Source organism: Apodemus sylvaticus, chromosome 5 (assembly GCF_947179515.1).
Source record: "Apodemus sylvaticus chromosome 5, mApoSyl1.1, whole genome shotgun sequence".
Taxonomy (NCBI): domain Eukaryota; kingdom Metazoa; phylum Chordata; class Mammalia; order Rodentia; family Muridae; genus Apodemus; species Apodemus sylvaticus.
The window spans coordinates 72,138,112-72,164,217 of record NC_067476.1 but is presented as its reverse complement, the minus strand read 5'-3'; the positions used below and the strand labels follow the sequence as shown (position 1 = coordinate 72,164,217).

General features: G+C 44.2%; 1 long non-coding RNA gene across 1 annotated transcript; it reads right to left on the bottom strand.

Annotated features, from left to right (window-relative positions):
* Positions 1–2,839: 2,839 nt before the first annotated feature.
* LOC127685590 (uncharacterized) lies at positions 2,840–16,706 on the bottom strand. The gene is made up of 3 exons (XR_007977890.1): positions 16,415–16,706; positions 7,551–7,663; positions 2,840–3,394 (listed from the first exon to the last, which is right to left on the bottom strand). It is a non-coding gene; the product is annotated as an uncharacterized LOC127685590 (long non-coding RNA).
* Positions 16,707–26,106: the final 9,400 nt, after the last annotated feature.

The following is a 26,106-nucleotide window of genomic DNA, read 5'->3' as shown; positions in this document are numbered from 1 at the left end:
AGCATGAGGCTAGATATGATGACACACGCCTTTAAACCAGCACTTGGGAGCCAGAGGTAAGCAGATCTGTGAGTTCGAGGCCAGCCTGGTCTACATAGTGAGTTTCAGGACAGCCAGGGATACACAGAGAAACACTGTTTCATTCTCCCTTCATGAAGAAGAAGAAGAAGAAGAAGAAGAAGAAGAAGAAGAAGAAGAAGAAGAAGAAGAAGAAGAAGAAGAAGAGGAAGAGGAAGAGGAAGAGGAAGAGGAAGAGGAAGAGGAAGAGGAAGAGGAAGAGGAAGAGGAAGAGGAAGAGGAAGAGGAAGAGGAAGAGGAAGAGGAAGAGGAAGAGGAACAGGTGATTTTGGCAGGTGTTCAAGCAATGTTTGCCAAACCAAAGCCTTTTTTAAAATTTTTGCTTATTTATTTGTTTGCTTGTTTGTTTGAGACAGGGTCTCTTTCTATAGTCCTCACTGTCCTGGAACTCACTGTGTAAGATCAGGCTGGCCTTGAACTCATAGAGACCTTCTGTCTCTGCCTTCAGAGTGCCGAGATTTAAGGCCTGCACCAGCGCACCTGGCCGAAGTCTTGTTTTGAAGTCCCAGTCCCTCCAGCCCCAGGCCATTACTCTCTCTTCCGAGACTGCAGCCTGGGCTTGCACCTTGAGTAAGACTTCATGCACTGGAGGTAGCCTCCTCTCTCAGTCTCTTCAGTCCCCCAGGGCCACCTTACCTACCTTGTATCCAAGCAGTTTAGTGGATTTTACTAGATGAATGAATAATGTTTGCACAAGCATGCTATCTCAGCACTGGGGAGACAGAGATAGGAGAATTTCCACAAGTTCAAGGCCAGCCTGAACTACACACGGAGAACGTGTCTCTCGGCTTCTTCTGCTCATATAAAGGTGAAGTAACTTTTTACCTCTTGCACCAGAAATAGGTTACTTCAGAAATAATTGGTAATTTAGTTAATTACATGTATATAAATAAAGGCTGGGATGCAGTTCAGTGACAGAGGTTGTCATATAACACCATATAATATATTTATATTTGTTATTACAAATGAGTCATATAATTATATAATATGTATCCTACAATAAATGTGTAATTATGTGTTATAATATATAATTAGCTGTGGCTGGAGTGATGGCTCAGTGGTTAAGAGCACTGACTGCTCTTGTAGAGCGCCTATGCTCAGTTCCCAGCAACCACATAGCAGCTCACAATCGTCCATAAATTCAGTTTCAGGGCATCTGGCTTCTGACCTCTGAGGGCACCATGCACACACAGGTACGCAGACATGCAGGTAAAACACACATATAAAATAAAAATACATCTAAAAATATTTAAATAACAACAAAAATAATTGTAGAATAAATAATATATAACTGGTTATATACTATATATATTATGTATTGTATGTATTATGTGTTATATGCAAATACAAAGCATATAACATATGTAATAGTTATATTCACATATTTACACATGAGCCCTGTGTATATCAACTTTTGCAGCACCAAGCAAGTTAAATAGACACTGGCAGACAACACTGCTTGTTCTTTGAAAGCACTTGGGTATGTGCGACACTGAGTTAGTCTGGGAGTGATGGAGTCCACATTTCTGTTTTACCAGTGCAGCATGTAGTTCTCAGGTTGCTCCTGGTCTGACAATTTTTTCCAGGAGGGAGATGACGGGAAGGGATGATCTTCATAATGGAAACAGAGACCTCCTCATTAGCCCCCGAAGTGTACCAAGAGTGTAGAACCTTGTAGTAGAAAGTAAGCCACACCCAGGTGTGACAACATGGGGGTGTTGTCAGGAAAAAAAACCACACCTATTTGATTGGTCATGTGAGCCTGACTGGGATAGTAGGCCTTTTGGAAGTCAGAGGAAGGCAGTTTGGGATTCTTCTGGTTTTGTTTGAATTAACTTATATTTTTACTCATTTAGCATGTATGTCTGCCTTAGTAAATATGGAGGTCAGTGGACAACTTGCAGGAATCAGTTCTCTGTTCATTCTATGGATTCCAGGCTTGGTATCTAAGCCTGTATCAGATGAGACAGCTTGCCAGTCCTCTTCTGTGCTTTATATGAAGAAGTTCTAAAAGCAGCATTATGTAAGTTGTGGTATATTTAAAATAGTTACATTTAAAAGAAGGCTATTTTCACCAGAAAAGTCAAAATCTTACTTTATAATGTTGCAATCTCTTGAATATTGGGATTCTGCCAAGTTAATATAGTGGAACCCAATTCATTATGCAACTAAATGAGTAAATGGAACCTTTGGGGGAAGTGACCAAGTCACGAGCTTTGGCCATCATGAATGGAATGGAATGCGTGACCTTCCAGCATGGGAAGGCTGTGCTCTCCTCTTTCACCGTGAAAGGGTGCTATAAGAAGATGCCATTTTAAAGCAGAAGACTCTGAGCAGACACCAGATCTGTCGACACTTCAATTAGGGACTCTCGGTACCCCAGAACTGTGAGCAATAAACAAGAGAGGGATGAGGTGGCAGACAGAGAGACAGAGAGACAGAGAGACAGAGAGACAGAGAGACAGAGAGACAGAGAGAGACACACAGAGTATCTAAGGATCCACTTTAATGTGTCTATTGAAAGAACAGGAGCCAAGGCCATCAGGCAGGAAATGGGAGCTGTCACTAAAGAAACCAAAGTGTTTAGTGGGTATCCAGTCCGAGTGGGCAGGAGAGTATGCGCACAGTGTGATTGGAAATCCTGTCTTTCCAACATGCAAACGGCTTTGCCTGGGCTTCATGTGGGACTGCAAAGGAGCTAGATAGAGCTTGTTCCTTCCTTCCTTCCTTCCTTCCTTCCTTCCTTCCTTCCTTCCTTCCTTCCTTCCTTCCTTCCTTCCTTCTTTTTCTTTTTTAAAGATTTATTTCATTTATATGAGTACACTGTAGCTGTTTTCAGACACACCAGAAGAGGGCATCAGATCCCATTACAGATGGTTGCGAACCACCATGTGGTTGCTGGGAATTGAACTCAGGACCTCTGGAAGAGCAAGCAGCCAGTGCTCTTAACCACTGAGCCATCTCTCCAGCCCTTGAGCTTGTTTCAAATTCAGGCACAGTACTGTTCTTTAAGACTCTAGCTTCCAGAGAGAATAGGAGAGTGGCAGCCTCCTCTTGAGTTAGATGTCACATTCAGTGTGCCGAATGTGCTGTGGATATAGGATTGGGTCAGCGAGGGCAAATCCAGCTCTTGTTTATGCACATTCTTTCCTCTTCTGCTATGAAGTCACATGCTCCTCTGCAGCCCCTCTAATTCATGCCGGAAGAGGTGGGGGCATATGCCAATCTTTGAGGTCAAACGAATGGAGACAAGCCCTAGGCATGGTACAACTTTTAGAACTTCGATGTTTGATGGCCTCAGATTGACCTATTACCCCTGCCAAAGATACCAATCAAAAAGGCATGCTGAGTTTATACAATAGACCAGTGTTTGGCCAGTCTTTAAAATACATAAGACAGGAAAATACATTGGCTTTGGGGGTCATATTATGCTGATTGGAACTACTCAACTTTGCTGTTGCTATACGAAAATAACTAGAGACAATATGCAAATGAGCAAGTGTGGCTATATTCCAATAAAATTTTACTTACAAAAATGGCAGGGCTATGGATATAGCTCAGTTGATAGAATGCTTGCTTAGCATGCATGAAGACTTGGGTTTGATCTTAATATATGTAAGTACACTATCACTGTCTTCAGACACACCAGAAGAAGGCATCAGATCCTGTTACAGATGGTTGTAAGGCACCATGTGGTTTCTGGGAATTGAACTCAAGACCTTTGGAAAAGCAGTCAGTGCTCTTAATCGCTGAGCTATCTCTCCAGCCTGACTTGGGTTTGATCTTAGCACTTCATAAAAACAGTGTATATGCTTGTAATCCCAGCATTTGGGAGGTAGAAGCAGTCAGATATCGGAGTTCAAGGCTAGCCTGCATTATATAGTACATTCCAGGGCAGACAGAGCTACATAGTAAGTAAGGGATGTTGCTTAATGAGGGGCTGGAGAGATGGCTCAGGAGTTAAGAGTACGGAAGGCTCTTGCAGAGAACCTGGGTTTGATTTCCTGCACCCACGTAGTGGCTCACAGCCACTAGGAATTCCTGTTCCAGAGGATCTGATGCCTTTTTTTTTTTAACCTTCACTGGGACCAGGCACACATGGCAAACAGACATACATGAAGGCAAAACATTCATACTGTAAAAAGAAAGATTTTATCTATTATCTATCTATCTATCTATCTAATATATACATATATACATATGTATACATATATATACATGTGTGTATGTATACACACACACACACATACATGAATTGAGGATGTTTGTTAAGAATATACCTTTTAACCTTTTAAGGAGGACTCTCTGTGGCAGACAAGCCTGCAGGGTGGTTGAAGGACAAAATCTATACAACCAGGACTTTCTGGACTCAGTTTAAAGGCAGACCCACCAAGACATCAGGCTGAGGAAATGTAGGGAGTCACTACAGCAAGCCTGTCCATTGCCATAAGTTTTGACTCAAAGACAGGCATAAGGAAAATATGCCTTATGGGAATATTTGGCAGCACTTAAGGGCCAGCCAGATACATCTACCAGAAAGTAGATAAAGTTGAGCATAGAGATATGTGATCTTAACAGCCAGTGGTAGCCTTCTTGTAGGGAAGAGGTGGAGCTGAAGGGGAAAAGGAAGAACAGAAGAAGATGGAAAAAGAGAAGGAGGAAGGAGAAAGAGGAAGGGGAGAGGAGAAACTGGGGTATGGATGTATTTTTTTGGGATGGTGGTAGAGAGATTCAGTGGCCATAGTTGAAGGCACTGTCAACTAGGAGCATTGAAAAAGGATGTTCATGTCAGATTAGAAAGAGACGAGTGAGGGCCTTGGGTGCTGGCTAAGAGGTTTTTAAATAAACGTATAGGTAATTGGGAGATGGTTCTTCAGTACCCTTTAAACAAACTAAGCAGAGTAGATTGGGTTAGCACAAGATGGAAGTCACTGGTAGCTACCAAAGCAGCTGCAAGACAGGATCCTTGAGCAGATACAATGGGCTAGGAAGGAGTAGTAGAAAAGATAATAGATTAAAGGTTCTATTTAATTTCTTATTTACTTAGAGATAGGGTCTTAATACATAGCTCTGGCTGACCTGGAGCTCTCTATGTAGACCAGGCTGGCCTCAAATTCATAGAGATCTGCCTGTCTTTGCCTCTCAAGTCCTGGGATTAAAGACCAGTGCCACCACATGTGACTATTTTATTTTTTAAAAAGCCACTGTCCTAGCTGGGTATGGTGGTGAATGCTTTTAGTTCCAGCACTTGAGGGTCAGAGGCAGGCAGATCTCTATGAGTTCCAGGCCAGCCCGGTCTACATAGTGGTTTCCAGTGCAGCCAGTGTTGTATAGAGAGCCCCTGCCTAACAAACAAACAAACAAACAAACAAAACCTTGAAGAATCCTCCTGCCTCCACCTCCAAACGGTTGGACGAAAGCTTGCTCCCCAATGTCTGTTTTATGCAGTATCAAGCGTGGAAGGCCCAGCCTAGCCAAGCACTCTACCAACTGAGCCACAGTCTGAATTCAGAATTTTATAGGAAGCTCTTGTCACTTCCTGAGGCCCACCCTGAAGGCAAGGCTGGACACACACTACCTCAAGTTCTTGGATGGCTTCTCCAGGCCAGTAGTTTATAATCCCACAGGGTAGGTGCAAAGTCTGAGTGGACACAGACAAGAGGTAGGAGGTCCTTTTGCTTCCAACATGCCAGGCAAATGTTTTGCTACTTGCCTGTATCCTGGGCATGTTTAGGTACATTGTAAAGACACAGCGTTCTTAACACTTTGGAGGAAATGGTGGTGACTAAGCAGGTATACATTAGCAAACATGGGCTTACAGTCCTACAACATGCTTTGGTGGTGTGATACATATCAATCTGTAGAGATGTTCGACTGTCTTTTCAAAAGCTGTGTGATTCTGGGTAGGTCACTAAGCTTGCCTTCCCTTTGGGGAATAGGGCAGGACTTTACAAGGCTCAGGCTAGCCCAAGCTACCAATGTATTCAAGGATAACTTTGATCTCCTGCTCTTCCTGCTTCTAACTACTGGGAGCTGGGATTACAGGCTTGTGCCACCATACTGGATTCTCTTTTCTTGTCTTAGAAAAATTTGTTTTTAGATTTATTATTTTTTTTTATGTATGTGAGCGTTTGCCTGTATCCATATTATGTATGCCATGTGTGTGCCTGGCGCCTGAAGATGTCAAAAGACAGCATCAGACTCTGGAGTTTTGGATGGTTGTGAGCCACCGTGTGGGGTTCAGGAACCCAGCCTGGAGCCTATGCAAGAGCACCAAGTGCTTTTGACCCGGCGGCATTTCCAGGGCCCCACTTCCTCTTTCTGAGGTGCAGTTTCTTCAGCTACAGAGAGGGAAGATACACCTTCTACCTATAGCTGTGGTTGTCCTCTGTGACTCTCATTGGGGGAAAGACCTGCCAGTGAGCAATAAATAACAGGTAAATAATAAGAGGTGAAACACATAGAAATGGATGGAGAACAAGAAATAAAAGGTATGTTTCAATACCCACCCCCCCATTTCGTTCCTCATTTGCTTCTTGATTGTAGTTGGCTGACTTTCCAGAGACTGTTCTGGGTTATTCAGTCGTTGTCATGTGGATTTTGTGCCTGCCAGTCTCTAGATCCTATTTGGTATATAAGTTCATCCGGTTCTAGATTTATTAGCAATCCAGATCCCTCCTATTTTGTATTTTATAACACGCTCTATAACAAATACACAGTTTTTTCATGATGCTGACTTGTTCTAGATGCTAAATCCTTCTTCAGATATATAGTTTCTATCTCATATCAATAGATATTCTCAGATAATCTATTTTCTATTGCTATGACAAAATAACTGAGCCTGGATGCTTATGTGGAAAAAAAGGTTCATTTCACTCACTGCTTTGAAGGTAGAAAATTCAACAGCATGGCACGGGTTCTTCTGAGGTCTGCCTAGCTATGTCACATTTCAGAGGTATTGTGGGAGCACTCACGGAGGAGATCAGATGGTAAGACAGGAAGCTAGAAAGGCTCAGGGCCAGGCAGGCTCTTTTTATGAATAACTGTTTATGACAACTGACTTACTTTTAGACCAGCTTTAAGCTCTCCTGAGGACAATGATCCCAGCGATCTGATGAGCTCCTGTCAGGCTTATTCTGTTAATGCTTTTATTACTTCCCCCATCATTGCATCTGGAACCAAGTGTGTGACCCTGTAGCGGATGGATAGACAGCACCCACAGCACTGGGAGAAAGGATGTGCTCTTTGGCAAGGGCACTGAGTGCATGAATCACTCACTGTAACTGGTGTGTCCAGAGCTGGGTGACCACACAGACGACTAACATGCAAAGACAAGTGTTAAAGCTACCTTGTAACATGGCTGGGTAGAGGGCACTGTCATGTGCCTGCAGTGGTTAGTCAGCAACAGAGAGAGCTGATTTTAAACCTCATCCCAAGCTGTCCATGCTGAGACTCCTGGGAAGTCTGCTTACCATTCTTCCTTTTCTAAGCATCTGATGAGTGTCACCTGGAGTAGGACACGCCTCTTGCCTCTAGGGTTACTCAGCATTTTGACTTCTCCCTTGGGAGCCACATTGATTGTCAGCTAGAAGGCACAGGAAGAAATTAGATTGCTATGGCAACTTCACTTGGGTGCAATTTATTATCTCTAAAGATAAGGCCTACAGGGACCTCTACATTGTCTTCCATGAGTCAATGCAGAAAGATGTCTGTTTAGCATGAGTCACATACCTGGTCAAAGAGGAAAATAAATACTAAAATATAATAATTCACAGAATCACTTCTTTTGTGGCTGACTTGCCCACTACTCTGAGTCCCATAGTAAAATTTAATTTAAACTTGGGGCTGCCAGAGAAAGGATGCTCCTGACCGCCCACCCCGTTTCCTCTTCTCTTTTGAAGCGGGGTCTCTATGTTGTCCAGGCTTGTTTCAAACTTCTGGACTCAAGAAATCTGCCCACTTCTCAAGTACCGGACATCCTTGTTCCTGATTAATCAGGAAGGCTAGAGGTCTCCCCATGAGAGGGCTGGGATTCCCTTCTAGACTCTTACCTTTGGCTCTCAGTAAAACTTTGGAAAAGAATCTGTAAGGCTGAGAGACGGAAAGAAACATCTGCTCAGCAAACATCTTTTTTTACTTGTGAAGTGCAAAAAAGGCCAGGCCTTGGACACCTGCCAACTGCCTCTCCAGGCCTGTGCTCTCCCCCCTTTCCACCCTGCCGTGTCCTTGGAGGCTGGCCAGTGTGAGGTGTGTCAGTAGGCTAAGCCTGAGGAGAAGAGAGGCAGGAGGAGAGTGAGGTCAGCCTAGTATTTGCTCAACTCCCTCCCTACTAGGATACTTGGGACGAACAGTGTGCTCTGAAGGCCACAGAAAGACATGGTGGCCTGTCCAGTGAAGCAACCATCTCTGTGGAAGTCACTGCCTCTCCCTGGTTCTCTCGAGGCCCGGGGTTAGCAGTGAGTTTTGCATCAAATCTGGAGATACTGCACTCTCTATTTTGTGGGTGCACCTTTGTAAGAAGCTGTGTGAGTGCCTGTAATCAAATTAGGAAGCTTAGATGTACCATCTGCTTCCTGCTGGAGGCCTGACTGGGGCACTGGGAGAGGCTTAATGACTTGTCCAAGGTTGCAAGAGGATTTGATTGCATACCAGTGCTACTCATAAAATGATTACAGTATTCTACAGTTCCAAGAACCTTTCAAAACCAGTCTCAGGCTGCAGCAAATGCATTATTAAGCTTTCCTCGAAGTAGCTGGGAAATTAAAATTTCAGTAAGACATCGGATTAGCCACAACAGCGAACCTCCGTGCCTTCCCAGACCTGACACACAGGCTATGGCTGTCACAGTGCAGTTTACCTTCAGGCCAGAGAGGAACATCTAATTCTTATCTAGCACAACTTCATGCCTCAAAGCATCAGGAAAACAAACATACCCAGAATTCCTTCACCCAGGCCTAGAGCTGCTAACACTCCAGAAGTATCCTACAGCCCGTGAGGCAAATGGTTCTATTCTATTCTATTCTATTCTATTCTATTCTATTCTATTCTATTCTATTCTATTCTATTCTATTCTTTCTATTCTATTCTCTGTGTGAGGAAATTGAGGTTCAGAAGGCTAAATATTCCACCCAGAATGTTTTTTTGTAATTTGTCATACAACAAAAGTTAGGTTCAATTAGAACCTAGGCCTGCCCGCCTGTTGCTCTTTCCACCACACTGCCTTCATGCAGGGATGTGGGTGTACCAAGGTTGGAGGGCCAACATGTCCACGGCACTTTCTCCCTTCAAACTAGTCCCAGCCTGACCTTCAGACTAACTCTGGGGCCTCAGCATGGTTTTCCTGTTGGGCAGCTAAGGAGTTCTTTTGTAGATAAAACCAATAGAAAACGGACTGCGTCTGATTTAGAGCAAGAGATAAGAAGTGCAGGCCAGGCAGGTCCTTTGTCCCAGAAGTCCTGAGAAAAACACATTGGAGGTCTGTTTGGTTAAAGAGGGGTTAGACAGGGTATTCTTTAGCTTTGACAAGCCACCCCAACCCCTGCATAGCTGAGAAGTATCTGTCTGCTCAAAATATTAACAACCCTGGGCCTGTTCACTTTTATGACCTTAAAGCAGAGCCCTGGGGTTGCTCACCTTCTGTGTGGCCTTAAGGGCTTCGCTTCCTCAGTCTGGGCCTTCGCGGCCTCATTTCTGATACAAGGGAGATAAAATCACAGCTCTGCTGCCTTTCTTTCTAGCCTGCACTTCGTGAGCTCAGGAGCCCAGAGAAAAACATGAGTCTTCTAAGATCACCCATCCTCCCCACTTAACAGGGTTGTACAGTGGGTATAATCTTCCTTTCCCTTTCCCTATATTCCTCTCGTTTCCTCCTTCTCTTCCTACTTCCTTTACACAGTATTTTTTTTCTTTCAGGTAAGGACTCTTGTCCAGACTGGCCTTGAACTTGCTCTATTGCTAAGGATGACCTTGAACCTCATTCTCCTGCCTCTACCTGCCAAGGTCTGGGATTACAAGTATACACTATCACACCTAGTGTAGGCAGAACTGGGGATAAAACTCAGGACCTTGCCCATGCTACGCAAGCACTCTACCAACTGAGCTACAGATCCAGTTCTTCTTTTGGGACACAGAGTCTTATTATATAGCTCAGGCTGGCCTAGAACCCAAGATGTTCCTGCTCCATTTTCCCAAGTGCTGGGGTTATAGGCATGACATCATGACTCACCAAACAGGATTCTGGTGTGTTGGAGCCAGTGATGAACTAGAGCTCCTGGAGCCTCATCTACATGTAGGGTTAACGTGTCACAAACTGAGGACTAGAGATGGTAAAGGACTCACCATGTTACATAGTCAACTGCTGGCAGTGCCAGGCCTAAGGCACAGGTCTTCTGATTTAGTTTTTGTGTGTTCTCAGGCTGGATGTGTACGTCAGACAAATGGGAAATGCGTTCTCGGCCAGCATGAGAGGAAGGAGAGCTTGTAAACAGGTACTTAGTCAACCTAATTTCACACCCATCATGATTAGGTGCTTGTAAACAGGTACTTAGTCAACCTAATTTCACACCCATCATGATTAGGAGTTGCAATTTATTGAGAGTTTATGACGTGCTTATTATGTGCTAGCAATTTTATAGTCATTACTTCATTTAACTTCTGCGGTAACCCAGGAAGGACATGCTATGGCCCAGACTTTTCAGATAAGGAGCTTGAGACAGAGAGAAGCAGCATCTGGCTGGGAGACAGCTCAGTTAAGAAAGTGCTTCCTCTGCACATAGACAACTTCAGTTTGATCCCTAGAATGCATATTAAACCATGACAGAAATAGGTGTGAAGTATGCGCTTGTGTCCCAGCACTAGGGAGGTAGACCTTCATGGGGTTTACCTAGCCAGCTAGCCTGGCCCACTGGGTAAGTCTCAGGTCAGTGAGAGACCCTGTCTCAAAATGGGGAAAAATGTGACTGTCTTCATGGGGTAGCTTAAACAGGCATGTGAGCATATATATGCATATGCACACACCTAAACATGAGTGCACATGCGTGCACATAGACACACACACACATACACACAAAGTGAGGTATGAAACCCAGAGTCACACCGAGTCACACAGCCAGGATGTAGTAGAATGAGGGTGAGAATTTAGTTCTGTTTAATGTAAAGCTCCAGCTCTAAACCACCAGACTAATAGGTAGTAATTCTTTAAAATATGGTCTGGTTTCCAGGCTGTTCTTACATTCACGGAGCTCTGCCTACTTTTGCCCGAGATTAAAGATGTGGGCCACCGTGATGCTGGGCCACAGACAACTTGTAAGCAATATTCCTTCATATTTTACTGATTGAAATTAATTCATCCGGGAAGGCAAGCCGAAGTGTGGAGTCGTAGTTAGCACAGTCTGACATCCCCCACAGCCTCCCCCACAGCCTTCTCAACTCCCGCTGCCTCCTTGTCTCCTCATAGTCGCTGTCTGTCCACCGGGAGCCAAGCGCCACTAAGTAAGGAATCAAGGACAAAGGAAAACATTGTGTTAGTTGAGTGCTCTTGCTCTGGGTTTCACTTTCTACTTAAGGATTTAGAAATAAAACGTTTGTCCTCGGAGCCAGCAATTATTTTTGTGAAGGAGTAATTTTATAGTTTGTTCTGTTTATCTCTCCCTAAGGATTGCAGGACGTTTTAGTCGGGGTGAACTGACGAGAGGGCTAAAGACTATGGCTGATAAGCAGAGTCCACTGCAGCACGAACATAAGGATTCCAGGCGTTTATCTGCTCTCTCTACCACTGCTTGGAAGACTGATGGTCCTGGGTGTGAAAAGGGAACCGGCTAAGCGCAGGTCGCATGTCCGTTCTGAACCAGTCACCACGGTGCAAGGAAGATGATGTTTGATTGGTTAAACCTGAGTCACATGCCCCTTTCAAGCAAAAAGGAAAATGAACTTCTGGAAATGATTCCTCCCAGATGCAGAGCTGCAAGTGCTTCTGGAGGAAGAAGCGGGGAGAGCGGGGAGAGCCGATGGCACCAGGAAGAAGGGGAAATCGACGCTAGGCGGCAAGGCAGTCATGTGACCACCTTCCTGGTTGTTAAGCAACCAGTTACTCCTCTGTTCCACAAAGCTCTCCTCATCCAAGGGCTAACCTTCCAGTCTGGAGGACGGTGGAACTCAGGAGGCCGTGAGTGAAGCAGAGACTTGGCCTAGAGCTTTGTTTCTGTCCTAATGCTGCCGCAGATGCCTTCTTTTCAGGTCCTTCTGTGAGGCCTTCCATACAGTCTCCTCCACAGGAGACCTTACTTTGTCGATGTCACAGGCCGTGGCTCTCATTTTGAGGCACACATTTCAGAACATGGCTGATAGTGTTCATGGAGTGATGTCACCTGCTAGAAAGTGCTTTGATCTTGACACCAGATCCCCGACTTCGTTGAGGAAAATCACTTAACCTCTCTGAACCTGAACCTACTTTGTGAAATGGAACTCATTATAATCTATACTTTTGGTCTCAACTGTTGTTAAGAGATACACACAAAGCAGTGGATGTAAAAGTTCGTTGTAAGCCCCAGAATATGGCTACAGGTATAAGTGCCTGGACTTTTAATTAGATTTTTCTAAAACAGATTTCGTGGAAAAGGATCTGATAAATTCAGAAATACTGAATTTGGGATTGAGATGTCTCAGCGTGTCAAGGGTCTTGCTGTGCAAACCCGACAACTTGAGTTTGAGCCCCCGAACCTGTGGTAGAAGGAGAGAGCCAGTTCCTGAAAGTTGTCCTCTGACCTCCACGCGCCCTGTGATACCGCACCACTACCACTACTACACACACACACATACACACACACACACACACACACACACACACACACACACACACACACACATCTCTCACACCCAAATAGAGAAATACTGACATTGTGAATAGTGAAGAGACTATGAAGAAACACTGAAGTGAAGAGAATACAACTTTTCTCACCAAAGAGTTAACTGACAAAAACTTGGGAGAGTATTTCCTAGAGAACTGAGTGCATGATTTTCAAGGCCCAATACAACATGAATATATGGGCCCCCTTTAAAATCAGTAAGAGTTTCATGACAGGCAAGTACTCAGCCATGTGCAAAAGCCCTTCAGTGCCCAGGTCCTACCCCTGCGTCTGGAAGTCGGCCAGGAGATTTGTTGGGATTCTTGTGCTTCCCAGAGAACCTTTCCTCAGCATCAGATGCATACCTCAGATAGCCAAGACATACAGGTCTAGAGGAGGAGGAGGATGCCACTTTCCCAGACACTTCCTCGTGGTTTCCAGCTAAGTTAGTTGACTCAAAGCAGAGCCAAGTTTGTTTTATCTAGAGGCTGAAGGAAGCAGGGCAGTTGTTTTTGTAAAACTCCCTATGAGGTAAACATGAAGAGTCTTTCATTCTGTTTACAGGATACATTGGCATGGAGGGAGTCTCTGTTGCCACCACAGGCCACTGTTTACCTGTTCCTTACACACACGCCTTTAACACAAGAGGCAGCTGCCACCAGGCCCAACCTTGATCTTTGAAAAGGACCAGGGCCTGGAGAGGAATCCCTGTGAGTCAGGGTGGTGCCTGCAGAATGGGAGGGGTTACTGGCTCACACTTCCTGTAAGCCACCAGCGGAAACTCTACTACATTTGCCAACTCCTCCAATTAAATATATTTATAAGGCGTTGACGAGCCGATTTTGTATCTAATTGAATTTTTTTTTGAAAAGGTAATACAGTCTTAAAGTTAAAACTAAAAAAGAATTATGTAAAAGTTTATGGTTTAGGAGAAAAAAAAATCCAAAACACCCAAAACAAAAGACTCTTCCTTATTCCCAAATAACCCACTTCCTCTCCCTGAAGTCAGAATAACTAGGTTTTTTTTTGTTTCCTGGCAGAAATACCATTTATATAAACACATGGATATGCATGCATCTTCCTCCTCCTTTTAAGGCAGTGACGGTATGACTAAGCCTTCTTCTCACTTTTCTAGTTACTATATCCTGGGACCATCCTATATTGCTTCACAGAGAGATTTCTTTTTATAAATGTGCATAGTCTCCTCAGTGCACAAAAGTACCATCATTTTTGTAACCAAGTATGTTAGGTTCCATCTCACATTATCATTCAAAGTCCCTCAGAAAGGACCAGAGTTTGGTTCCTACGCCCATGTCAAGCAGTTAACAACTGCCTGTAACCACAGCTCCAGGGGAACAGATGGCTCTGGCCTCTGAAGGGCACTCACAGTCATATGTACATATCTATGTGCACACACACGTGTATGCACATACACACAGTGACACATAACTAAAAAAAATTTTTAAAATATTCCCTCTTGGTACCAGAGTGTGTATATTAGACACATACTATCCATTCAGCTCTGCAAATTTTGACAGCATGCATCCAATACCTGATTTAGGCTAACCCTGGAGACATAGCAGCTGCACTTCTGGGCCTGTCTTTTCAGGGGTACAGAATCCAAGAAGAGAAACTAAAAATTTGAGAGAGTGGTAAAATGTAGAGGTGACGTGGTAGAGCTCAGGGTGCTGTGTCACCGATGTCAGGATGACTCCTAGATAATAGTCATCTCTTGGGATAACTGAGCTGTCCTTGTGCCGCAGTGGAGGGACGGTACCAAAAGAGGTGGAAACAAACGCAGTCCTTTGGATTTGTGTGATTCTATCTTATTTATAGTTTGTTCGTTTGAGGCAGGGTCTCACTATGTAACTTTGGCTGTCCTGGAATGTCGGGAGCCGCCCGAACGCTTCTATGACCTCCATTACAAGATGGCGCCTACATCCTGTTCTTGCTGAGCCGTAAACAGGCCGAGTGCGCATGCCCGAGCGGAATTTCCCGCCACTGAGTCTCTGCCTACCTTGTGGCGTCATATGGGGTGATGAGCCGCAGCCTACCAGGGTACGCCACGTCCAAGGCGAGAGGACTTGCCTATATAAGACTTGGGTTCGCGCTCCCTCGGGGTCTCCGCCCTGTAAGCTTATGCTCTCCCTCTCAAGATGCATTAAAGCTTTCTGCAGAAGGATCCTGAGTGTGCCGCGTCGTTCTTGTTGGCGAGACGGAAGCGCGGGACGCTGGAACTTATTATGTAGATCAGGCCAGCCTCGAAGTTGTAGAGATCCACTTGCCTCTGTGTCCTTAGTGCTGGATAAAAGTCGTGCAGCACCACACCCACTGTGTTTGGATCTATATAATTTTAAGACATTTCACACTCTTCCCTATCAGTTGATTGCCTAAACAACAGTACGTAGTTTTATAGAGTGAGGGGTGTTCAGAGGCACTCTCTCTTTCCCTCTCGCCCTATCCATCTCTCTTTTGTTTTTGCAAAAGAGCAAACACTTTTAACTCCAACCTCAAGCAGGGATGTCCCTCATACTGTTTGAAGACAGATTTCAGAAGAGCAGCCTCAGGGTGGCCTGAGAGGTCTTGGTGTGAATTCCTCAACCTGACAGAACTCAGAGCTTTCCTTCTCTCCATGTGACCAGCAGCCTTCAAAAACTATGCCTCATAGGTGCCTATGGTGGTGGCAGCTCAAGGAGTCCGGGAAACCATTTTTCGTCAATGCTCTTAACCATGTGCTTCAGATGTGTGAAGAACCCAAAGGCTTTGTGTAGGGAATGCTGACTAGAAACCTTAGTGTGTTGGTTAGGACTCTGTCTTTTTTTTTTTTTTTGTTTTTTTGTTTTTTTGTTTTTTTACAGACAGGGTTTCTCTATGTAGCCCTGGCTGTCCTGGAACTCACTCTGTAGACCAGGCTGGCCTTGAACTCAGAAATCCACCTGCCTCTGCCTCCCAGAGTGCTGGGATTACAGGCGTGCACCACCCTGTCTTTTATTGAAGGATGATGTTCAAAACGTTGACCTGGCAGTTCAGCAGCAGCACTGAGCATTCAGGCAGAAGCCTCCCCTGGACCAGATGACTGTGTGTCTTCCACTCCTCCAGAAGCTCCTACTTTGCTGCTCTGCCTTCTGCCTGCAAGGCACATAGGTTCTTATCAACCTTGGCTTTAAAATTATTCTTGGGGCCAGAGTGATGGCTCAGTGAATAATGCTTGCTGTGCAGGCATGGCTATCTGAGTTCAGTCCCACATCTCTCATGTAAAAGTAGAGTCCAGCGCTCACCTGTCACTCCAGCACTTACGGAGTGAGAGCAAGCAGGTCTAGGGGGCCTGCTGGCTGCCAAACTTGTGAACTCCAGGTTCAGTCTGAGACTTTATCTCAAAAACTAAGGTGGTGATAAAAAGGTGGTGAATGATTGAGGACACATGTATCATGGGCAGGTGTGCATGCACACAATCACACGCACACAGACACAGACATGTACACACATATTCTCACCTTTCAAATCCCGGCTCAGATATGTCTTGTCCATGAATTCTCCCTTCTTCTAGGCTAATTTAAGCCTTAGGGTGATTCAAAGCATCATCCTTTCCCCCTGCCAGGTCTTTTGGGGGTAGAAACTTTTCTGTTCCGAGCATGCACCATAAAGCCTTGCCTATAATATTTCTACAGTGCACACAGTTGAGTGCAGAGTCAAAACACTGTCCCAGACTTGCATAGAAATGCATGCTGGCAGAGTATAGGGCAGAGCGATTAGTACTGTTGTTGTTTGAAGTTGTTCTAGCACGTCTGTTTCCCACCCAAGTCAATAGATACTGTCTTATTTTCTGTCTGGAGTCCCATTTTACCAGAATGATTAAGCAAATGGGAAATCATCAGAAACCACAACAGAGTCTGATGGGGCAGAGGAAAAGGCAGAAATAAACTTGTGTGGCTGCAGGGAGTGTGATAAAGGAACTGCTCAAGTCTTAGAGATGGGGTGGCTCAGGCTAAACCTGAAACCTAGACCGAAAAGCAGATGCAAAACAAGACCAGATGGCAAAATGCTCAGAAGAACAGCTTCATGAGAAGTCGAACTGACTCCAAATAACTTCACCCTGGGAACCAGTCAGCTACCCTAACTTGTAAGAGAAGGAAGACAGAATTGTTCTTAAAAGTATTTTGTTGTTTTCCTGGAAAGAATACTGAACAGAAGAAATCCCAGCTTGTTCTTGCCTTCTCTGAGGGTTCTTTGGGACTGAGTGTGCTATTTCTCTCTCTGGATAAAAGAAACTGAGTGCATTCTATTCGTGGGGCTTCGAGGAGGGAGGATGCTGGATGCTGGCCTCCCAAGCTCTTCCCCTTGGAGGAGGGGACTGAACTTCTCGCGCTGAGTCCACTCCCCTAAAGGGTTCAGAGGCAGGTTTAAGCATGGAAAGCCTCTACAGTGCTAAAAAGATCTGCAAGGAATAAGAAGCCCCAGCATCCAAGGGAGTCACCGAAGCACAAGTGGCCAAGGGACAGAGGGGGTCCATGAGAACAAAGGCAAGGAGACCCGCTTCCCCCTGGAGCTGCTGCTGCTGCTGCGAGCTTGTCTGCCAATCCCTCCCTCAGGGCCCATGGAGCCCACGTTGGGTCCATGTATCCCACACCCTATAGATCTGAAGCAGAAGGCACTTCAGAGTGAAATGTGCTATTGGGTACAAAATACACCCTGGATCTTAAAGTCTTTGTATGGACAGAGAATATAAAATATCCATCTACTCTGTAACTTTTATGATAATTGCATGTCGACCTGGTAGCACTTTTGAAATACACGTTTAAAGAGAAATTATGTTTTACTGGGTATGGTGTTGCACATCTTTAATCCCAGCAGTTGGGGTGGGGTCAGGGGCAGAGGTGAACAAATCACTATGGGTTGGCGGTCAGTCATGTTTACAAACTTAGTTCTAGTTAGGACTATATAGTTCTAGTTAGGACTATATAGTTCTAGTTAGGACTATATAGTTCTAGTTAGGACTACATAGTGAGATCCTAAAGGAAGGAAAGAGATTTGAAGGAAAGAAAAAAAGTCTGCTGCTGTGTTGTGAGTCCAAAGTCAACCTTAAGTCTTGTTTTGTTGTTGTTGCTTTGAGACAAGATCTCTCTATGTAGACCAGGCTAGCCTCTAACTTATAGATCTCTCTGCCTCTGCCACCCAAGTGCTAGAATTAAAGGAGCAGGCTAAGAGTTAAGTCTCATTCTTCAGGTAACATCTGCTTTATTACCCTGAACACATGCCTTCCTAGCCTGGAGCTTCACTGATGAGGCTGGCTGGACTGGTTGGCCAGTGTGCTCTAAGGCTCTGCCTGTCTACTTTTTCCCGGTGCTGGGATTACAGTCGGCGGCCACTGTATGAGTATGATACACTGTTGTGTATACATTCTAGGGATTGAACTCAGGTCTTTATGTTTGTAAGGCAAGCTCTTTCCTGACTCAGGTGTCTCCCAAACCTAAGAAAATTTTATTTGTTTCTTTTCTATTTTTTTTTACTTCCCTAAATTGTTATTAGCTATATATTTTGCAAACATTACTTGTATTAGCAGTGGTGGAGCTGCTGGGAAATATCATACCTTCTCCAAATTGCATAGCAGCATCCACCCAAGGTGCGGTCAGCTGGTACCCTTCTTTCTCCAGGACCAGCACTCCTGATGGCCTATGGTTCCAGACCTCCACCGCCCTGTGCTTGTGTGATGGCTTGATGATTCGTTTGGTGTCAGGATTTCTGCTGATAACTTTATGAATGGATCAATGAGGAGAGGAAACCCAAGGAATCTGGATGTAGTATCTTCCCCAACCCTGTAGGTATTCCTGGCTCTCAGAGCCCCACATAAAGATAAAAGAGGGGCTGCAGAGCCCCTGGGAATGGATTACAGTTAGTTGTGAACTGTCTAATATGGGGATTGGGAGCCCAACTCGATCCTCCAGAAGATCAGTGTGCTCTTTATTGAAGAGTCATCTCTCCAGTCACTCCTCATTTAAAAAAATACATTATTTCATTTAATCAATCATAAAATCCTAGGAGTCCATAGAAAGGAGGAGGGTCTGGTACATTTCACTATGCCAAGAGATGGACCCACTATCCTCTAGTCCTAAATGACAGGAAGTCATGTTCTTCCTGCATGCATTTTTTAAAAATATGATTTTAGCGTATATGTTTTCTAGGGCCTGGAGGGGGGGTCTAGCCTGGAGCAAACTAGAGTTTTGTATTCATAGAAAAAAGAAACTCCCAGGGAGAAGTTAAACAAGGTGCAGGGCAGATATCAACAAGAAGCACTGGGAAGCAGACTCCCTTGCTTGTGTGAGGAGAACAGAAATGTTGACTGTGGATTTTGAATATGGTGGTCTAGGAAGGTTGCTCTGGGACCAGGACATTGAGGTAACGTAAGCCTTAGGGAAATGAGACAGTGAACCGAGAGGGACCCAAGAGGAATCCCTGCTGGGGTTCTCAGAGCAGCAGGCTCTAAGCCAGAAAGGTTTGGACTTGCTTTGGGACATCAAGGAGGCTAGTGTCAGCTTGAGGCCAGAGAAGAGATAATGAGACCAGGGACCAATGGGGAGCAGACAGACTGGGGTCTTGCAGGCCATCCACCTGCCTCTGAGTGTCTTGGGGCACTTGGATGGGCTGAGGCATGGTGACTTGACCGATTGTACCACAGGATCAGTGGGAGGAAGCTGGGGACGTCAGATGACAACACTTTAATTAGGGTAAGATGAAAGGGCAGCTGCTACCAGGGTGGCCAGGGTAGAGATGGAGGATTGGCCGGGAGCTGCCTGGGTGGCCTTCTAGGTTTTCATTTCTTTCCCACAGTGCAGGCAGCAGAGCTATTCCTGAGGCTAAGGCAGGGACAGCTGGCTGGCTCTGTCCACACCCACACTGCTTCCTTCTGCCTCCTAGCTGCCACCCAGCCTCTCTGGTCTGCTGGTTCACCAAGCTCTGCTTGACTTGGGGTGTTTTCTCTGTAGAGGTTATTATTCGTCCTGCAATTGGTTTCTTGTCATTATTCAGTTTGCCCAGATGTCATCCCTCAGACAGGCCTTCCTATCCCATAGCCCTAAAGAACCTCTTGAGGCTGTCTGTGTCAGTCACAGACCCTTCGTTCTCTAACTTCCCGGGAGACTCATTTACACACACACACACACACACACACACACACACACACACACACACACACATTATTAGCTTACTTCTATACTGTGGAGATGTGATTAGGGTGACTGCTGTGTCCTCAATAGCTAAGGTAGGGTAGCACAGATAATACTCAATGTAACAAACTATGGGTCTGTCTGTCTGTCCTGTCCCTTTAACTAGAGGTAAGGAGACATAAGGCATGGACCTGGACTCTGTTGGCTGTGTTCATTCACTGCCTATGGTGACCATGGGAAAAATTCTTCAAGCTTCAGTCTTACTTTTCATAAACTGGGGGTAATCCACATACTCACCTCATGGGACGCTATGAGGAACGATGACAGAGAGCAAAAGGAAGTGACTGACCCTGCGCCTGGAATTGTCATGGTGATCAGCAACTTCCCTGTGTATATCATTCTTATTATATTGTCTAATATTTTGAGTTCTGGGGCTATAGAGGTGGATCCGGCTCCTAGTCAGTGATTTTTGAAATATTTAGTACTTTTAATTATAAAGGTAAAATAGTGTTAGCATAATCAATGTGCAAAGTAATCAGATTATGGAGATTAAAGATGTGTAATTATACAATTATAATTCAATGAAAGTGTTTTAAAATAATTAAGTAAATAGAGATACATTTTTTAAAAGATTTATTTTTTATTTTTTATTTTTTAACCTTTATGGATTCTTTGTGAGTTTCACACCATGCACCCCAGTCCCACTCCTCTCTCCATCTCCTCATATCTGCCCTTTACTTTTGCAACCCTCCCCAAAATAAAAAACACACACACAAGCAAACAAAGCATAGGAAACATCTCATTGTGGAAGCTGTGGTACGTCCCAGTGTGTCCCTCAGTAGATTCCTCTCTCCACACATCTTCTCTTGCACATGTTCATGGCACTGAGTCATTGGTCTGGTTCAAGATCTCTGGCTTCTGTGACACCATCAGTATTGGATTCTCACCAGGACTCCTCTCGGTTATCCTGTGTTGCCTGGTGTCACAGAGACCCTGCAGCCGACTAGCCTTTTCACATGTCCCAACCATTCAGAGATGATATAGATTTTGGGGTGGGCTGACTCAGAGCCCTGGATGGTCACTGAGTCGGTCAGCGTGCAGGCTCTTCCTTATCCACACCACCAGGGTGAACTCTCCAGCTCTGCTCTGGCTTTGTCTGGATGCATGCATGTGTATCACCTGCGTGCCTGGTGATGGTGGAGGTCAGAAGAAGATGTCAGAGCCCCTACTACTGGAGTTACAGATAGTTGTTGACCACCGTGTGGGTGCTGAGAGCCCAACCTAGATCCTCTACAAGAGGCTCTGAACCACTGAGCTATCTCTTCAGCCCCAAGATGAACTTTTAACCAGAGAAGTTCCTTATTCTTTAGAGCTTGTTTAAATCAGCCCATTTCTACACAAATAGCATTTCACTCTGTAGCCGAGGCTGGTCTCCAAGTCAGAGCAATTCTCCTGTTTCAGCCTCCCCCAAACTGTAACAGCAGGCATGAGCCACCTGGCCCAGCTGCTAGTCCTTTCATTTTATAAATAAGGAATTAAAACCCAGGGAGAGGAAGGAACTTAACCATAATAGTCCCAGATTCCAGCTTCGGTTCTGTGCGTTTTCTGTAAGGCTTACAGTAGATGACCTACATATTCTTCCAAATATTTTTCCTAAGAACAAAAGCAACTAACTATACTACTAAATCAATCCAGACTTTTGGACAGATTTAAGTTTTAGACAAAAGACAAAAAAAAATTTTTTTTTTGATTTGTGGATGGAGACAAAACCCTAAGACATCTTTTGAGTTTTGTTGGATGAATGACTGTTTACTATAAACATTTAAAAAATTAAATCCCAGCTACTCAGGAGACCGAGGCAGGAGGATAGGAGGATTATTTCAGTCTGGAAGATTACAATAAGTCTGAGAAATGTGGTGAGACCCTGATCTCCTCCTCCTCCTTAATTTTTCTTCAAGCCACAGTTTTTCTGTATAGCCCTGGCTGTCCCGGAACTCACTCTGTAGACCAGGCTGGCCTCAAACTCAGAAATCCTCCTGCCTCTGCCTTCCAAGTTCTGGGCTTAAAAGTGTGAACCACCATTGTCCAGCTGTGACCCTGCTTTTTAAATTGAGAGATCGAGATAAAGAGATCGATAGATTTTATATATATATATATACATATATATATATATATGTATATATATATGATAGATAGATAGATAGATAGATAGATAGATAGATAGATAGATAGATAGATAGCAAAGCAAGGAGGCTTCTATAGAAGAAGGATAGCCTAGGGTGGCAGAAGGACCAGCCTGGGCTATATGGAAAAGAAAGAACTTATATATAAAATGCCTTCAGTTTTCTAAAGGTAAAAATTAAAATGTGGAAAAAATAAAGATCATTCACAGGGTTACCCATCAATGTTTGAGCCTTTTTCTAGACACTGTGGAATTGTCTCTAGCATGTACTGTTTAATTGTTCCCTGGCTTTTGACTGGGTATTGTTCTCTGGCTTATCTGGTAGCATATGTCTACAGTCCCAGTTCCTAGAGATGCAACGGGTTGAGAATCTTGGGTTCCTGTTGGCCTGAGCAAGCTTTTCCTTTAACACTGTTCCACTCTATTCATATTACTTCTTAGAACTCGGAACAAAGTTGTAGTCTACCAAAGATAGCCCCTGAGATTTCATGCATGTACTTCTCTGGCTGAAAGTCCTCCCTCCTCTGATCAATTCTGTCTTAAAATTCTAAGGCTCTCAGTATCTTGTTGAACATACTTTTTAGAGGCAGGCAAGGTGAGGGCTGGAGAGATGGTACAATGGTTAAGAGCATTGGCTGATTGTCTAGTAGATCTAGATTCCGTTTCTAGTCACCCACATGGACACTCACAAATAGTCTTTAATTCCAGATCCAGGGGGCCTGCTGTCTTCTTCTGACCTAGGAGGGCCGCAGGCACACACTTGGCGCGCACATACATCTTTTTATTTTTATTTGTATTTTTTAAGGAAAGCAAAGTAGAAGTCAGTGATTTAAATCCATTGAAGATTAGAATCAAATAACACAAGGCCTTATTTCCTGCCTCCCTGTTTCTGGCTAGAGCAAGGAGCAGCCTTAGGCGATGAATGTTAACAAGGAGAAACCGCACAGCTTTGATTCTCTTCTATTACGTAATGATATGGGGCTGAGGGCTGCAAATGCATCTTAGCTCAGTGGATGCAAGCATTTGAATCTGTTTGGATATCCAGCACCCACCTAAAAAGCTGGATACAAATGTGTATTTCTTACCCAGGGAGATAAGGCCAGGCAAATTCCTGAGCTCTTTGGCAATACACTCTGGCTAAGTTGGTTAGTTCCAGGTTCAGTGAGACCCTGTCTCAGAAAATAAGAAGAACAATAGAGGAAGATATCCAGTGTTGACCTCTGGCCTCCAAATGCAGACAGACACAGGTGGATACAAACCCAATGCACATATACATGCACATGAATACACACCCAATGCACATATACATGTACACGAATACACACCCAATGTACATATACATATATACATGTACATATGCTCTCCCCTCAAGAATCAAGCAACACTTTACCTTAATAAAAAGTCCCAGGAATGAGACTGACTATCGCCTGTCTTAAAAATGTCTCAAGATGCTTATTTACATACATAAATACACATGTATAATAAATTTCTATATCATTAGTGTACTTTTTTTGGATAAACGTATGCTATTTTGTTAATTCAAAAATAACTAAACTTTTGTGGTATAACTGCCAAAAATGTACAGTCTGATTATAGTCATTAGGAAAACATCCAATAAAGCCAGACAGAGCAACATTCTGTAAAATCCCTCATCTCATTTCTAAAGGATAATAACTGCAACAGGAACAGCAACAGCAGCAGCAGCAACAACAGCAGCTATGACAACAGCAACAGCAATGACAACAACAACAACAGCAACATCAAATCCAACAGCAGCAGCAACAGCAACAACAGCAGCAACTGTTAGGATTCTGTCTAAGCTCCACCCCACAGTTACCTGGCAACAGCCAGGTAGGCCTGGCCTACTCTAAAGAGGGATCCTCTCTCTTACCTCTCTCACTCTCAGCCTCTCTTGTCCAGTCTTGGGCTCTCCGCCCCTCCCCCCTCTCTCCACATGGTCATGGCCGGCCTCTGCTTCTCTACTCCCTCCTCCTCTCTGCCTTTCTCTGCATCTACTACCCCTTAACTCCCATCCCAATCCCTGAATAAACTCTATTCTATACTATGCCGGTGTGTGTCTGGTCCCTCAGGGGAAGGGATGCCTTGGCATGGGCCCGCTGAGGCACCCTCTTCCCCCACACCGCTGTAGAACATATTCTCCCACCTCTTTCTCTTTTTATGATCGCAATAGCAACAACAGCAACAGCAATAACAACAGCAACAACAACAGCAATAACAGCAACAACAACAGCAACAACAGCAACAGCAACAGTAGCAATAGCAACAACAACAGCAACAGCAACAAGAACAGCAACAGCAGCAACAGCAATAACAATAGCAACAACAACAGCAACAGCAGCAACAACTACAGTAATAGCAACAGCAGCAACAACAGCAATAAAAACAGCAACAGCAACAACAACAAAAGCACCAACAATAGCAATAGCAACAGCAACAACAATAGCAGCAGCAACAACAACAGCAACAGCAGCAACAGCAGCAGCAACAGCAACAATAGCAACAACAACAACAGCAGCAACAACATCAGCAACAACAATAGCAACAACAGCAGCGACAACAACAACAACAACAGCAACAACATCAGCAACAACAATAGCAACAACAGCAGCGACAACAACAACAACAGCAGCAACAACAACATCAGCAATAACAACAACAACAATAGCAACAACAGCAGCAACAGCAACAGCAACAACAACCCAATAGCTCAAAAAACAAAGCAAAACTCTAGAATGAAGGTAAATAAAAAGACATAGCCCTTGAATATAAGATTTTCTTCTGCTGCAATGGGATCATGGAGATAATTTGAGAAATTCGGATAAAGTCTCACAACCTAATAATAAGGTGGCCTCACTGTCAATAAAGTCATAATATAATTTACTCTCGAATGATTCAGAACAAGTGCATTTGGAGTGTGTGTAGCAGAAAAGGAAGGGGGAGGGAGGAAGAGAGAAGGAAAATGAGAAACCAACCAGTCACCATTACAAGTTGGGGAATCTGGGTGAAGAACTAATTCTTGTTTTTTGCAGTTTTCTTTTTAAGTCTGAAATTGTGTCAAAATAAATTAAAAACCACAAATTTTAAAATGTCTCCAAATGAATATGATAGGCGCAAACCTTTGAAATATAAAAATAAGATAGGTTGTTATAAAAATAAGATAGGTTGTTCGTTTGTTTTCTCCTCATTTGCTCTGTAAAACTAGCTCACAGTGCAGGGTTGTTACTGTTTTCACGAACATAATTTAAGGCTACAACAAACACTGGTCCAGCGCTCAATAGAGGGCGCTGTAACATTGCAAAGCCTAAGTCACAGCCCACCGCTCAAGGTGGATTCTGAGGTGTTGACCAGTAGGACCTTGGCTTTGAGATTCTCACAACTGAACTGTATCCACAACTTATTTTACAAATGAGCCCACTGAGATGCAGAGAGGGAAACACGTTGCTCTGCACCACAGCCACAAGCAGTATCCTCCTCTAGACAGAGAGCATAGCTGGCGTTCCTCCAAGGTTTCCCTAGGTTCCTAACCCGTACTAAGTGCTTTGGATGCAAGACATTTTTAATCATTTACCTCCACCCATTTTGAATTCTGAGTTGAGATCCAGTAACTCAGAACCTTGTCTGGTGTCATAATAAACAATCAAACAAATTTTTTCACAAATGAGAAAAAAACCAAAAAACACCAAAATAACTAGATAGATTTAAGTCAGTGAGAAAACTGATGTGGAGAGAAAATGAAGAGGGAAACACTGGCAGGAAAGCTCATGGAAGAGGGCCAGGCATGGAAAAATCTTATTTTCTCTCCACCCAATTACCTAGATGCCCC